This window comes from Balaenoptera borealis (assembly GCF_965194805.1).
Source record: "Balaenoptera borealis genome assembly, chromosome: 1".
Taxonomy (NCBI): Eukaryota; Metazoa; Chordata; class Mammalia; order Artiodactyla; family Balaenopteridae; genus Balaenoptera; species Balaenoptera borealis.
The window spans coordinates 45,425,656-45,442,394 of record NC_138860.1 but is presented as its reverse complement, the minus strand read 5'-3'; the positions used below and the strand labels follow the sequence as shown (position 1 = coordinate 45,442,394).

At 35.9% G+C, this 16,739-nt stretch overlaps 1 long non-coding RNA gene across 1 annotated transcript in view; it reads right to left on the bottom strand.

Moving 5' to 3' along the window:
• LOC309633518 overlaps nt 1-16,739 on the bottom strand; it is a 339,904-nt gene that overhangs the window by 18,518 nt on the left and 304,647 nt on the right. The window lies entirely within an intron of this gene.

Here is a 16,739-nt window from a genome sequence, read left to right as displayed (position 1 = left end):
AAATGTAGGTTTGATCTAGCTACCCTTGCAACTAGCTAGATATCTGTAAATTGGGTAGATAATGAAAAGTAGTGCTGGAAGAAAGATCTGGTCTGCGTCCTCATTTTACAGAGGCAAAGTGACATGCCCAAGGCCAGACAACTAGTTCTTGGCAAAGCTCTGATTGGAACCCTTAAAACTTGCTTCTTTTGGTGCTCTTTTCCACTCCGTTTCCTTAGACAAAACAAGATAGCAGCGTGAGTAGGTCCATTACAGGACACTGTCCTTTTCCCCTTAAGTCAAGTGAGCTGAGGCTATGCAAGTTTTCTGGCGATTATTTTCCTCATATTACTTTAGGAATGTCTTATGTAATGTGTCCTCTTGAAAGTTGTCTGTAAGTCACGAAATGAAGTTGGATGGAGTCTTAAAATTCCATTAGGCCCACTCATTCATTCTTGGATAAGGAAATCCTATCCAAGTGAGATGAATAGGTTCCTCTAAGGTCACACACCGCCAGTAGTACCAAGGCATTGCTCATTCTACAGCACTGCTTTAAGCATTTGTATTGAGAAAGAGAGAAAAAATAAAGGAAGGAAGAAAAAAGTTTAGAGCCCCGAGGAGTTTTGCTCCTAAAAGGTCTTATTATGAATTGTTTTGTACAGTGGAGAATCCTTCTATGAAGAGAATAATTCTCCCTATTTGTATCTTTTCTGTTTTTCTTATTTTAAGTTTATTGAATTCATTGTATACCTCAACTTTTGTCCATGGAAATGTGAATCATTAGACTCAATTATTCATACAAATTTAAATTCAAGTCTGGATTGTCCACATCTTTCTTTCTTCTAAACCTTGGGTATGTGAACCTATGATAATTCACATGGCTTAAAGTAGTCATAAACTGAGGAGAAAGTTGGCTCCAAGTTCTGCCAAATGGTTTCTGTGTTGATGAGCATTACATATTAACAAGGTGCAAAACAGCTTAAACCAACAAGCCCACTCCTTCAGAGTCTGGCGTTGTTAGTTCTGTTGGCAGGAAAACTGGAATGAAACTGTATTTTGTATGTGCGAAGCTGGCCAGACATTGTGAGTATGTGGTAACATGAGCCTTATCTCTCAGACCATTACTAAAGATTGGAATAAGCAAGAAAGGGAAGCCAATCGCAATTGCTACAGTGATTTTGAATTCATTGCAAATACAGTTGTATGAGACTTACAACTTCTGCCAACTTATCTTGCTGCGGCAAGTGGCTGCTCTGCTTGATCATGCCAATGGCCTGAACACAGGAATGCCCAGCTATAGGAAAATATGCAGAAAAACTCTGAATTGATTTAACAGATGAACTAGAAAATGATCATTCACATTGCCAAATAATCTCTCATTATGTAAAAGATGATGGTAATTACTTTCCTAATAAGCTTTCTTGGGGCTGCTAACATAATTTTTAGAAAAGTAAAGCCATGACTCACATGAAAATATAAAATGAATGCATGTCAAAGATTTAATTCACTCATTTATTAATGCGGGAATTGGGAAGATGTTAAGACGCATTCAAAGAGCAGTTGAGGACTTAGATTCTTACAGGCAATTTAATAAAAGAATGTTAGGATATGATTGATTGCTGGATACCCAAAAAACTGGTTAATATCCTACAGGGCAATAACCATGACCTTGGGATTATTTGTTCCACAAAACAGACATTATTTGCATCTCTACCGGACAAAAATCTGTAAGTTTCATGGGAACATCACTAAGTCTAGGACCTTTAATCAGTAAATAGTAAATTAAACAATGACATCCCCTAGATATCGCTGGGTGGGTCTTCAACATAAATGACCCTGACAAGACTTACCATCTACTTTTTTTCCCTTTTTCCAGTGTTGGATACTTTTCCTTAACAAGATGTTTAATTTTAAACAATTAATTGTATATTTTTAGTAATATAGACATTATATAAATATGTGTATAACTATGTTGGAAAGCATTTGAGGAAGCCTTGAAATGGGGCAGCATAGACTGTAGGCCCCCTTGGATTTACTACTACTATCTATCAAATCCTTACTGTGTACCAGGTATCACATTAGGTGTTTTATTAGCAGTATGTCTAATTCTCAGATAATGACCCTAAAAATAACTCTTTTATAATATTAGATAACTTACTTGAGGTCACACAGTTAGTGAATACGAGTCATGGTCTAAACCCTCAATTATTGGGCTCCAATAAAGCTTGTGCTTTAGGGAGTTTACTCTATACTCTGCCACTTCTCACCATATCATTACGGGTGTAAGGATCTTGAAATTTTACACATTTAATTTTAAGCACAAATATGGACTCTCAATCCTTTCCTCAGTATGAAACCTAGAACTGATATTTAATGGAGATTTACTGATTGCTAGCCAGTGTGCAAGTGCTTTGCCCTGGTTGTCTAATTATCCCAACAGCTCCATGAGGGTAATTAAAAAGTACCCTTACTATACAGTTTAAGGCAAAACACAATGATATTTAATTAAATCACCATTTGCTCTAGTTTTAAAATCTCTAATTGTCTTATGGCATAATGTAGCTGTAAAATAGAGTCTCTTTCCCTCTCAGAGTGTATAATTCAGGAGATACTGTGTAAATGTAAGAAAATACATTTATAAAACTGTGCAAATACTGAACAGAAACATAGATTAAACAGAGATATAAATCATGTGCCATTAGTAGCTTTCCTAAAGCTCTGAGAACGTTTCATAGAGAAAGATATGTCAGTGGTACCTTCTACCTTTTGGAAAATCATGAGCTTGTTTTATTATGGTGGTACAGAGACTAGTTCAATAATTTGGACTTTCTTACTCCAGGTCCTCAATTCAGAAAGTAGAGTTATATACCCTGAAATTCTTTCTTTATATTTCTTTATTTCAAAAAAATCTCGAGGCAGGAGATTTCTTGGCAAGACACAAGGCTTGAGAAGCACAAATTTGTCATATCCATATTTTATTTTTTACTTTTATTGTAGCTAATAATCCCAAATGACTTTCATGGGGTTAACTTATTACGATTCCCTTCTTATACCTCGTCAGAAGAGAATGTTGGAACTGATGGGTAGAGATATGTGGACACCTATGGTATTTTGGGAAGCTGAGCACATCTGATTTTAAATCTATGGTGTTTAAATGAATTCACATGTTAAATAGTTTGTCTGACCTTTCTAACCCCTTAACTGCAATTTACATATTTATTGGCATGAAAATTTTACTGGATGGGTACGTTGAGAAACTCAAAATCAGGAGAGATCTTTTGAGATCATCATGTCCAAATTCTCTTTCAATGAAGATATCTGTTTCACAACATCCTTGCCGTATAATTGTCTAATAATAGGGAATTGTCTATACCTCCTTGGGCTCTCAGTGATTCATCATGTATTAGATTCCTAGGGCTGCCATAACAAATTACCACAAACTAGGTGGCTTAAAACAACAGAAATTTATTCTCTCACAGTTCTGGAGGTTACAAGTCTGAAATCAAGGTATTGGCAAAGCCGTGTTCCCACCAAAACCTTTAGGGGAGGATCCTTCCTTGTTTCTTCCCACTTCTGGTAGCTCCAGATGTTTCTTATTGTGGCAGCATAACTCCAATCTCTGCCTGTCTGTATCTGTCTCTTCACATGGCTGTCTTCCCCTCTTATAAGGACACCAGTCATATTGGATTAAGGGCCCACCCTCATGACCTCAACTTAATTTTGTTACATGTACAAAGACCCTATTTCCAAATAGGTTTAGGACTTCAATGTATTTTTGGCAGGCGTGAGGCTAGGGTTGGGGGGAGGGTGTTATATTTCAATCCATAACCCATAGTGTATCTGAAAGAGCTAAATGAGTACCCTGGGTAGGTCCCATTACTTGTGCTTCTGTTCTTGGCTTCTTGGCTAAGAATCTTCCACATCTATTTAGTCCTGAAGCCTAGCCCATCATTCTTTCCTTGTGACCACCTACCTGCCTGACCTGGCTCTTCAGGGAGATTCCAGACCCTCACAGATCAGACTTACCCCTGAACCAGTCTTAACTCAGCCATTCCAGGAAGCTTGTTCTATTTTTGTATAGGTTAAATTGTTAAGAGTTCTTTTTTATATTTGGTCCTAATTCTTTTCTTTTTTCTGTAGTAACACACAAAACAATATATCTATTTGAAAAAATAATGCCATGTTTTACAATGAGAAGTCTGCAACCTGGAAGAGGGCCATCACCTGACGATGCTGGCACCCTGATCTCAGACGTCCAGCCTCCAGAACTGTGAACCGTAAATTTCTGTTGTCTATTTTAAAAAGTCATATTTATATATCACTGTAATTTACAAAGAGATTTTATATTATCACATTAAACCTCAAGAAGAATTTCTTAGAGATTAACAAAATGAGTTGTCCATGGTCACACAATCTTTGAGCTGCAAAACTTGGACTCCCCTGAAAGTCATCTGACTCCAGGGCTAGTTCGTTCTATTGTTCCTTAATTATTGTAGTCCTTTTCCTTACGATGTTCTTTTAAATATTTGACCAAACATTTACATCTCCTACTTTCAGGTAATCCCATTCTCACTTATATTCCCCAGATCAACCTTTGTAAAAATTCTCCAGGAGACATATGAGAATGTTCTTGGCAGCACTATTCACAATAGCAAAAACCTGGGACAGCCTAACAGCCCCATTGACAGGACAGTGGATGATCAACTTTGTATATTCATTCAATGGAATATTATTTAGCAGTAGAAATTATTGAACAAAAACAATAAGGATGGATATTACAAATGTAATATTAAGTGAAAAAGTTCTAAAAGAATATACTAAATATGATCTTTTTTATAAAGTAAAAATCAATTAACATTAAAAATATACTTTTAAGCTTACTTGCAGATGAGATCTAATTAATGTAAAATGAAAGGAAGGGATGCATAAACACAGGGTACAGATGGTGGTTACTTTGAGTGTAACAGGGAAATGCAGTGATGATGACCACATTCTGGTATCCAGTTACTGTTGCTGAGTAACAAACAACGCAGAAGTTAGTGTCACAAAGCTACCATTTAATAATGTTCACAGATTCTATAGATCAGAGATTTGAATAAGAAACAATGGGGATATCTTGTGTTTGCTCCATGATGTCTGAGCCTCAACTGAGAAGACTTGAAGGATGGGACTGACTTTCTTGGCAGTTGGGACCTGGAATTATCTGGTGATGTCTAGCTGTTGATGCTGGCTAATGGTTGGACCACCTATATGTGGTCACTCCTCATGGATTCTCAGTGTGGACTAATTGAGCTTCTTCACAGCATGATGGCTGGATCCCCAGAGCAAGCATCCTAAGGGAGAAAAACAGAAGTGTGTGACATTGTTATGATTTAGACTAGTTGCATAGTGTCACATTTGCCAGACTTTACGGGTCAAGGTCATTACAGTGGTCCTCCCAGGTTCAAGAGGAAGGTATGGGGACTATCTATGTGGCCATCTGCCAGAGATATATCCTTGTGGCCTCTGTCAGAGGTGGAAGTAACTTATTGCCAAGGTTCTTATTTTCTTTTGGGGTAGTGATTCATGGTATGGTGCTACATTATTAAAAGTAGGTAAGGAGACAATGAAACATAAAAATAAATCATTAAGAACATTCATGGGCTGGTGATGAGAATGTGTCTTAAATAAAGTATTATGATTATCATACTTTGGTGCACTGCAGTCCAGTGAAACAAATACAAACAAACCTGAAGGCTACTATTTATCTACCTCATTTGGATGCCCTAGTTTTCTTAGATTTTTCTCATCTGATGTGTCTTTAGAGCTTCTCACCATCTTGGTCATTCTCTTCTCAATGCTCTCCAGTTAGTCGGCATCTCTCTTAAAGTGTCACACCAGAGGGCAAACATGGCTTCTGTCTAATGCAGGATACAGTGGACTATTTGCTCTTATGATCTGTATAGAAGACTTCTATTATTACTAAATTTTACATTAACTTTCTAGTAGCCATCTCACATCATTGGCTCATACTGATCCGTGGTCATCTGAAACCTTTGTTATTATGTTTTCATACCATAACTACCATACCATATTTTTCTTACCATTGAGTCCAGATTCTCTCATCTTACATTTTAAAATTGTTTTCATGAATCTAAAAAGTCATTTACATTTCTCTTTGTTAAAATTTTAAACATTTGGATTTCAGTCCCTTTTTCAGATCTTTGAGATAAAGTAGAATCTCCATTCTGTTATCTAGTATATTAACTTTCCTCATTAATTTTGTAATGTTCACAAATTTGATTAGTATGCTGATTATGTTTTGATCCAAGTTGATCAGGACATGGCAAAGAATAAGATCCTGGTGGATTTAGCCTGACATGATTTGTTTTTGGTGAATCCAGGCTCTCTTTCTAAGGGGTCACAATTCATCTACATATTTCTCACTTCAAGAGGAGGTAGATGTTATATTTGCCAGCCTGTGGTTTTCAGAATCTATTTGGTTTGCCATTCATTCATTCATTCGTTCATTCATTCATGTATTCTTTCATGTTACAGATGCTGTACTAGGTGCTGACAATAAAAAAGTAAATAAGATGTAGCCTTTCACTTCAAAGACCTTATAAGTTTGTTTTTCCTGTTCCCCATTCCTTTGAAGATCAGGGATTTGCCTATCTTTGGTCTTCTGGCACAGCTCCATCATTTCTTTAAAAGTGCTGACCATGGGATCAGATTTATGAACGTTATATTAAAGCAAGGATAGGGTAAGAGGGCAGGAAATTGCTACCTTACTCAGGCAAGTCTTTGTGGAGGAGGTAGAATTTCAAGAAGTCTTAAAACAGTTGATGAATTTTGTTTGAATATTGACTTAATTTTGTTAGATTGACATAATATAGAAATATAGTCGAACTCAGGACTAATTATTAACTTGTCCTGAACCAGATTGTAAATATGAACATTTTTTACTACTGTTGGAATAAATCTTAGAATGTGAGGACTAGCATGCATCTCACACTAAAACTAGTTTTCTTTAAAAAAAAAATTACATTATTAAGTTTCCCACTTAAAGTTTTATTTTGATATTCTGTATGCACACATACAGGCTAGGCTAAAAATCTTCTGGAAACAGTACCTCGGGCACCGAAGAAACAAAGTTTACAATTTAATGTAGAATCAACTTTTTCTCTTCAAAGTAGTAACTTTTTACTGCCTGGTTATACTCCATTATTGTGCTAATAAATCTATAGGGTTAAGAAATTGAGATTTTACTAGAAGTGAGCCAAGTATAACTTTCCCCCAAAACTGTGTGCTATAATTGTCACTTCATTGCTAATATGGACTTCATCTTACCATTCAGTTATTCTTTACAACGAAAATTTTGACCATTATGCTGTGTTTATGTGTGTGCATTTTGCTGCTGTTTCCTTACTTGTCCATTCCTTTTCCTATACCAAACAGTTTCTTTTTTCAGAGAGGAAGAGGGAAAAAACAATAAAGATTTTCTCAGTTCCCTTTTTTTAGTGCTATTCTTTCTCTTCTCAAAGACTCTCATTTTGGCCAAATTGAAGGTGGTGAGAAACATTGGATTTGAGATGGCTTTAGTGACAGAGTGGGTTTTTTTAGGGCTTCTTAAAAGCAATAAATATTGAGAGATTCTTAAGAGAAAGGCAACAGAAGTAACTTAAGGTGGAAATGGCAAGGCGGTAGAAATTGTTGTCACATATTCAAGGATATTTCTTCAATTATTATGTCAGTCAGTCCTGGGCTGACTCCTCTGCCCCCAGAGAAAGTCTACTCTTAATGTCATTTTTTCCCTTTTTTGGGGGGGAAAGAGGGTGAGGGGAAGTGGGCAGTAGAAGCAGGGCCAGGGAGGAATGTTGAAGAAAGAGGGGGAAAGAATAACGGTGTGGGTGGGATGCCTCGTATATCAGTAGGAACTTAAACGAGATTTCTTATTGAATTCCGAGTTTGAAGGCAACTGGGGGAATACATTGATGAGTTTGGCCAATACTGTATCATGTTTTGGTGTTGGGCATAGTTAGGCAAATTCAGAACTTCTGTGATCTTTTCTATTCTATGATAGAGAAGCAAGATGGACAATGGCTTTGGACTGGCTGCTTCACTTGACAAATGGGAAAGTAAGCAGAGAAAAACAGTGAATATTGGCAAATTATAATCTGTTGATTTATAAATGATTATTTATTAAAATTGGTTATGTATTTTCTTTTTGGATGCAGCATGAGCTTGTAAACCTGAAAGATGACCTTTGCCTTCCAGAAATCCTCTTCCAGAAGTTTTTACATACACTTATTGTTAATATGTTGACTAAGGTAAAATTATGGTAGAAAAGTTTCTATTTTATAACCTACACTTTACAAGTAATTCATCGTCTATTGCCTATTAACAAATAACTATTTGTACTTAAATTTCCTTTCCCATGTTTGTCCCTACTTTATTTAGTCTTTAGCTTACCCCCAGAAGTTTCCCATTGTTGATTGAAGTTTTAAGACGAGAAATAAGTATTATTGTATTTCCACTGAAAATTAATATAAAGGGGTACCTGTCTACAGTCAATCTTCTTTATTCCTTTTCTGAATAACAGACCCATCTGAAAATCCGTTGAAAGTATGAGCTTTCTCTTCATCAAAATATGCAAATCCAAATTTGTATACAGTTTCAGGGGGATCCAATTCCCTTAAAGGTACAGGTATCCCAGTTGAATATACTTTATTTGGGATGTAGGACAGCAAGGGTAAGAATGAATTATACTGTTAAGGTCTAGGCATGGAGATAGATTTGATACAGGAAAAGTGACAGGAAGGTGTTACACATCTTTACACAGAATATTGCTTGATGGTGTGGGAGCGTCTTTAATTAAAATATTATGAGAACAGCTGGCCACCAGCTAGCACCGGCAACACAAGAATGTCAATAAATCCATCATAGAAGAAAACTGAAGGCACAGCTGTTTCAAATGGAGACTCTGAGTCTGTAGCCCTACAGACAAGAGCTTCAACTTTTCCATTCTGCTCACACTTGCTGTAGCATATTTAATGTTGAAATAAGCTGAGAACTTCCCCAGAATTGTTTAAAAATACCACCAAAGGCATTTAGCCTTTGTAAAACGCTGGAAAAGTAGTTAATTCCAAACAACTCACCAGATATCTTGCTGTGAGTTACCAAGAAAACAAAAACAAACAAACAAACAAAAAATGAGCTCCAGGACTCATGATTCGGGTGTCTCCCTTGACTAGGAGATCACAATCCCACTGGCAGCAGGAAAAGGCTGGGTTCCAGGATGCAGTGCCCAAAGTGGAGGGCAGGGAGCGCTGGCGAGCATATAATGGCAACTGCTCGGGAGAACACATGAAGAAGTGCATCCCAGGTGGGTCAGGAATGATCCCTGGACAAGTCAGAACACATGGTTTCTGGTTTTATTCCCCATATTTGGCAGCCCCCCTTTTTTCTCCTCCCAGTTTCCTTAGCTTTAAAACAGAGGCTAATATGAAACTGAAGTGAGAGAGTATAGATTAAAGTGTTCTGGAATCTGTAATTTTCTCCACTTTTACTTAATTGGAAAATGACGGTAAGTAAAATAAATTTCCTTAGTGCCTTTTCCAATGTAGGTAGGCTCTTTTGATGTTGGTAGAAGCCCTAAAGCAGGCAAAACATGGGAGATTATGTATACATCTTCTTATTGCTGGTGGGGAAAAGAAAGGTTTGCAAATTAAATAAATAGTGTGACTATAGCACATTTTCTTTCTTCTCAAGATGTATCTGAGCTAAATGTTCTGTGATACTGATTAAAAAGAAAAAAATGACAATGTATCTAAAAGGAAAAGGAAGAGAACTAAATTTTTGAATGCTCATTATGTGCCAGATACTTTACATACTTTATCTCATCTAACCTCTAAAGCAGCACAAGAAGAAATATATTTCTTATTTACAGATGAGAAAACTGCAGCACAGAGAAGTTAGGTGAATTTCCTACCACACAGCTGAGTATCAAAGCTAGGATTTAAATCCAAGCGTGTTCAACTCCAAAGCATGTGTTCTTCCTACACACCATACCAGATTCTACCCTAAGCATATTATTGAGAAACAAGGCTTAATTTGATTAAACATAATAAATGTAATTGACCAATTCACTTATCTATTCAACAAGCCTGCCTTAAATATGTATTAATTATGGGACACTGTGCTAAGTGCTAGAAATACAGAGATGAAATTGAGTGCTTGCTCACAACCAAAGCTTCTTGTATCCATCTATATGCACTAAAAAAGAGAAATTCATTGAAGAATGTTGGAATCAACTTCCAAGTATGATTCAAATCTTTTTCACTAACAAGGAGCTTCTATGTCCTAATGCCTCTCAATTTATTAACATAGGATCATCTAAAACTGAGAGTTGATACAAATATCTTGAGGTAGTTACGTCCCCAGATCTCATGCTGCATCTGAAGTTTTAACAGGAGCGAATTCATACACCTCGATGGTGAAAAGAGAGGCATAATTGTCTTGTCACGTGGACTGACAAAGCCTACTCAAATGTCAGAGCTACCTAGTTCTCAGGAAACTGGAGAGTCTTGGCTCATTAGGTTCAGGTTCAATAAGATGAGGTGAAGATACCCCTGAACCACTATGCTGTGAGACAATGTCTTCACATGATGTGGATAGAACTATATTTTTTAAAGTATTGATTTTGGTTGGTGCTGACTGTGCTTATCAATCTTTGCCTAGACATTTTGGACTTTGTTTCAGAAGGAATTCCAAGCATTACTTATAAGAAGCAAACTCTAATCTTTTAATGTCAAAATGTATCCCCAAAGACTGAGGAATAAGGTAAAATGGCAAAACGAATGCAATTCTTTTTACTTGAGGAATCTGCCAGCAGAGGGCAATATTAGTTTTCACACTTTCCTAATACCTCTACTGATCCTAAACCATTAAGTATAAAATAGCTATTTAGTAGAAATCTTAGGCAAATAAGGCTAGTAACATACTAGAAGCAAAGATCAGGCAACAGTTAATTATCAAAATCTTAACATCTCTGGTAAGAGTTAAGTTTATTTATCTTGCCATGAAAACTCTAGATATTGGCTGATTATAATGTGGCTGGAGGGTTGCCATCTCTTTATGGTATTTCTCTAGTGTCTAGCATATAGAAGTTTTTCAATGACTATACATTGAATGACTTATGAACAGATAATGCTGACCAAATATATCCATGTGTGGGTTAGGGTAGAGACTGAGGGTAGGGTGAAAACTTCCCACACTGCCTTCTCATTGAGAATGTAATTATTTTTGTGCATGGTTTCTCTAAATGTTTCTGGTAGCACCTTGGAAAGTAGTTTCTGGCCATTTTGAAAATTTTAGGGTAAACTTAAATCAACTAGCTCTGCGTTAGTAGAAGACAAACACAGTTGCTGAATTTTCCATGGAAGCGTTCTGAGTTTTACTTTATTGGTAAAGATATTTGGATAGATTGGATTTGTGAAGAGCAAGCTTTGGAAAATTAAACCATTGTTGATCAATTTCTGGTTGAACTAAATGAGCCGCTTCATAAGAACTAAAGTCAGAAAGAGTGAAACTGTGACTTTTTTAGGATGAATTTAGTTGAGAGATATGATACAAATTGTAAGTCATATGTTTGCTGGATATGTTTGTATCTTATTTTGTCAATTTTGGTGTGCAGTTATTTTATTATTATTATTTTGTTCTTTATATAAGTTGATAGCAGCAATATTGGTAGTTTGAATTAGTTGGAGTAACACCATTTTTTTTTTCAACATCTCTTAAATATGGTTCTAATTTTATACTCAGTTTCGGCATATAGCTAAATATTTAGCATTAAAGAATGCTCTTTGGGGATGACTGAATGAGTTTTCATGCTTCTAATAACTCATTGTACATTTGTGTTTAGAAAATCAACCCTAAGCCGTAAACTACAAGCCCAGTGGGAAGAAACCTTTGTCTGTGCAATCTTAATGTTCAGTTCCTTGGCCAGCCTATAAGTCACAGCAAAAGAAATTTGTGGAGATGTTTTCAATGTAGTACAGAAAATCCTCTATCAAGACATCTGGGATTAGCTGCAGTGTGAGTGGAAGGGTTTTGCTGAAATTTGTCCGTCAAGTCTCAGCAAAGTTCTCCCACTAGAGTCATTTATGGTAGAACTTGCTTTGCCTGTGCACAGGCTCTTTCCCAGGTTAATGCAGGTCAGGTTCCATAGATAGTAACATATCTGATCTATCATCAATAAGGCATTCGTTTAAGCAGTTTTTCCAGGGAAGGGTTTAGGTTTATGCTGATCTAGGCGTACTCTTGTCTCACATTGACTAACGACTGTAAGGCAACAAGCTGTTATGGGGCTAGAGCTTGTCACCAAATATAGTCAAACTAAATGATACACGTGCTAATGACTTTGGGTTCATTAGCAAGCTGTTCTGATTGAAATAGCAGTTGCAATTTATGATAGATAGGATTTTTTTTGAAAAAACATAATCATGAATGTCTTCCACCCTTAATGTTTCAGTAACTAACACTATAGACTTGCTTAAGTGGCAGTGATTTGCCATATGGCAATAAGCAACAGCAGTATTTTTGCTTTAGGGTACATTTCTCAATGCTTATTTATGCTATATAATGCCTTTCGTCTAATTTCCAATAGGCCCAGTAGAATTTCTTTCAGATGTTCTGTCTTTTAAGTGCAAGACATTATTCTGCTTGATAAAATACACTCATGAACTACCATGAATTATTTAATTCACTTCATTGTATGGATGACAAACGACTAATATAAATTACTTGTATTTTTTGATGCTATCATATTCATGCCTCATTAAAAATGGTTTCGGGGCTACTTTTGCTATTTATTTATTTTATTTTATAAATAACCTTTTATTTTACAGCAGTTTTAGATTTATAGAAATGTTGTGAAGATAGAACAGAAAGTTTCCATAAACCCCATATCCAGTTTCCCCTATTGTTAATATCTTTCATGGGTATGGTACATTTGTTGCAACTAGTGAATCAGTATTAACTAAATATTAATTAAACTCCACCATACTGTATTCATATTTGCTAGGTTTTTTACTTAATGCTCCTTGTTTGTTCCAGGATCCCATCCAGGATACCAAATTGCACATTAGACTTCTCTAGTCTATAACAAGAAGTCTTGGGGGGATTTTTGGAAGGAAAATGACAGATGCTATTCTCATCACGTCATATCAAGAATACATGCTGTCAACACGATTTATCATTGTTGATGTTAATTAACCTTGATCACCTGGTGGAGTTAATGTTGGCTAGATTTCTCCTCTGTAAAATTGTTTTCCCCCTTTCTTTACTTTATTTTTGAGGAGCAAGTTACCACATATAAGGGGTGGGTATTTATCTTCCATCTCCTTGAGGCTGGTGTTTCTACATATATTATTTGGAATTCTTCTGCATGGGAGAAGAACCCCTTATTTATTTATTTATCCAATCATTTATTTGTATCCTTCTAGACTGAAGGATATTTATTTTATACTTTGGGTTATAATTTAATATTATGTTTTGTTGTTCAAATTGTTCCAGCTTAGACACTGGGAGTTTTTTCAGTTGGCTTCTGTGTCCCTCTGACATATCCTATTTGTGTGTGTGTGTGTGTACCTTTTTTGTTTTGTCTTGCATTTCCTTCATTTGTGGCCCAATAAGATGCTCTAAGCTCATCTTATATATTTCCTGTTCCATCCTTAGAATCAGCCATTTCTCCAAGGAGCTCTGGTTCCTTTTACTGGAAATTGCCACTAGAAACCAAGATTTAGGCACTAAGTGTGTTCATTGCTATTGGTGTATAATTGCTATTGGTGTAGCCTTGTTTTTAATTAAAATTTTTCAAAAAAAATATTGATTTTAAACTAAGTGTAGGCTGGAAATAAAAATGAAAGAAAGATTGATTTTTATGATATATTTCCTATTTCTTCAGAGGAAACTGGAATTATTTATCATATTTTGATTAATATGATTTGAATAAGACTAAGATATTAAAAAAAAGTAAAGGCAGAAAACCTGGATCTAGGTAATTATTATTGAAGCTAACACCTTTACCCTTTCATGACTTTATAGAGAAAAAAAAATATTTGGAAGGCTGTGACCAGCTGTAGTACTTCTGAAAACAGAACAAGAAGAAAGAGGCTTAACTTATATTAGAAGAAATGTAAGGAGAAATATTCTGATAAAGAGAGTTACTGAATGTTGGAATGTAAGATAAGAAGTTAGAATTTCTTCCTCTGTTTGAAATTAGGACAGATTCCAGCTGTCTAAAACAGTAGGTGTTTTCTGGTTTTCATAGCTCTTTTCCTCCCTGAATTCTAGGACTCCTTTACATCCATAATCAAAGCCTTAGCCTAGGAAAATCCCTATTTTGAAGACATGGAAGGGAGATCTGCAAGAAGAGAAGAAAGGATGTTTCATCCCTAAAAATATATCATAGTTAGACTAACAGTGAAAACAGAAAATGGGTTATATCTACCATCTGAACTGTACTCTAATACCTTCTCATATTCTTTCAGTATCAGGTAAATCCATATTAGAACATTGATCTTTCCCTTTCCATAAAAATAGATGTTTTATGGATGTTTCTAATAAACAGATGAGTAGCTAAATAAAATATTCACAGCTTCATACTATTCCCTTTTCTTTTTTCTTCAAAGCTACATCCTGCTAAATTGTCCTCACTTCTACAACTCTTTGATTAGGTATCTGGGGTTAAGTAAAGATAGATTGACATAAGCGAGATGATTTAAATAAATATTTTGGCCTTAAAATGAATAACTTTCTCTGCAGAACACTTATTTTTCCTAGAAATGTCAGGTTCAGGCTAATAATGAAATTATTTTGCATGGTGGTAATGGAGTGTATTGGAAAGAGTCCTAAAAGACCTGGGTTTAACTCCCATCTGTACCATGTACTACCAATGTGATCTTGGGCAAATTGCTTGCCATTCTTAGTTTAGTTTGATCATCTCTGAAACGGTTATAGAAATATTTCTCTTACAAGATTATTGTGAATATTGAATGTATTCATTTTACCTATGTGCCAGGAACATGGTTAAATTACCCCTTAAATGGCAGTGGTTATTATTACTGCTGTCATTATTATTAATCATTATGAATTTAGCAGTTCATTAAAGAAACATTATTGAATTCCTACTGCATGTTGAACACAATGTGTTTATAAAATTGACTCAAATACAGCCCTTTTTCTCAAGGAATTCATGGCATCATGGGAAAAATATAAAATTAGTTTGAATTGATAAATCATGAGGGAGAAAGCTCAAAAGTAGGCTTAGGGGCAGGAAAAGCTCATTCAAGGCCAAAGACTGCTTCATGGATGATTGACAAAGCAAAAGAAATCAAGACTGTAGTATCTTTTTTTTTCTCTGAAAAGGCCAATATAGTATGTTTATTATATTATTAATAAAACTTTGAAATATACTATAAAGTAATTATATACTTCAAAGTTTGATTATTAAAATTTTCAATTTTACTGTAAAATAATAGGGAAAATGTGGACTGAAGGCAAAAGGAAGAGAATAAAAGTGAAGAGAAGGATGAGCTGTGAGAACCAGGTCAGATGACCTAACCTCTTTGTGTGAATTTCATCTTCAATTTCCTCTTCTGTGAAATGGGGATCATTATGTTAGCTACCTCATAGTTTTGGAATGAGAATTGAAGATGATTCACTGTGTTCATACATAAAAAGTGCTTAAAAGAGTGCCTGGTAAGTCCTCAATAAATATTAGCTAGTACATTTGGTGAGATAGAAAAGTGATAATTACAGGCCCAAAATATACTTCCAGCCTTACTTCAAAATTTTGTAAGACCTTGGACAAGTCACTCTCTGGGACTCAGTTTTCTCTCTGTAAACTGAAGGCCCTGGAGTAGAAAAATGATCTCTAAAATCTTTTCCAGCATTTGAATTGGGATAAAGGAGCGGAAAAGACTGGGTGTGTGAATATTGCCCTGACTTTATGGGGACAGCATCCACCTGTGAAAGAGGATGGAGGTTTGAGAAGACATCTGGAGAGAGGTCATTGAGGAGTAATGTTAATTTCTTCCATTCTTTTCAGAAAGGGAAGCTGAGGCATTCTTTGTTCAAGGCTCTCTTCTCCATTAAGCATTGAGTTAAGCTTTCAAAACTTCTCCCCAAGTAGTCTGAGGATAGCTCGTAGGTCTCTTGATCTTTATTTTAGGAGGCGGTGGGTAGCTGTGGTCCTTATGAAGAGCTCACAATTGAAATGCAAACCAGAATCATGTGTCCTAGAGAACTAGGGCAGCGGCTGAGCCAAAAGTGGGGCTCCCTTTGGATAAGACACGTGTTCTCTCTTCCTCAGGCAGCGTACTTCCCATTCCATTACAGACAACAGGAGTTTTGCCTATATAAGGAGTAGAAGACTTGGCCCCTGTGCTTTTCCCTCTTCTGGCTGTCCCCTTGACTGACCACAGGCTTTGTGGCTCCATTAAAAAAGTTAGAGTGTTCCATTCTCCAAAGCACACCATGACAGAGTTATTCTGTGCTTTCTTCTCTCGACGTTCGTACCAAAGGAGAATAAGAATATAAACATCTGTTTTATATAAGCCAATTCCTGACTTATAACTTGATTAGTATAAGAGAATATTTGATGTGATTAATTTTCCAGTTACAACATGATGGCTTTCTGTCCTTTTATTGCCTTCTTAAGGGAGACAAGAAAAAATAAGCAAACTTTTTTTTTTTTTTAAGTTTCATAACAGTGCCAA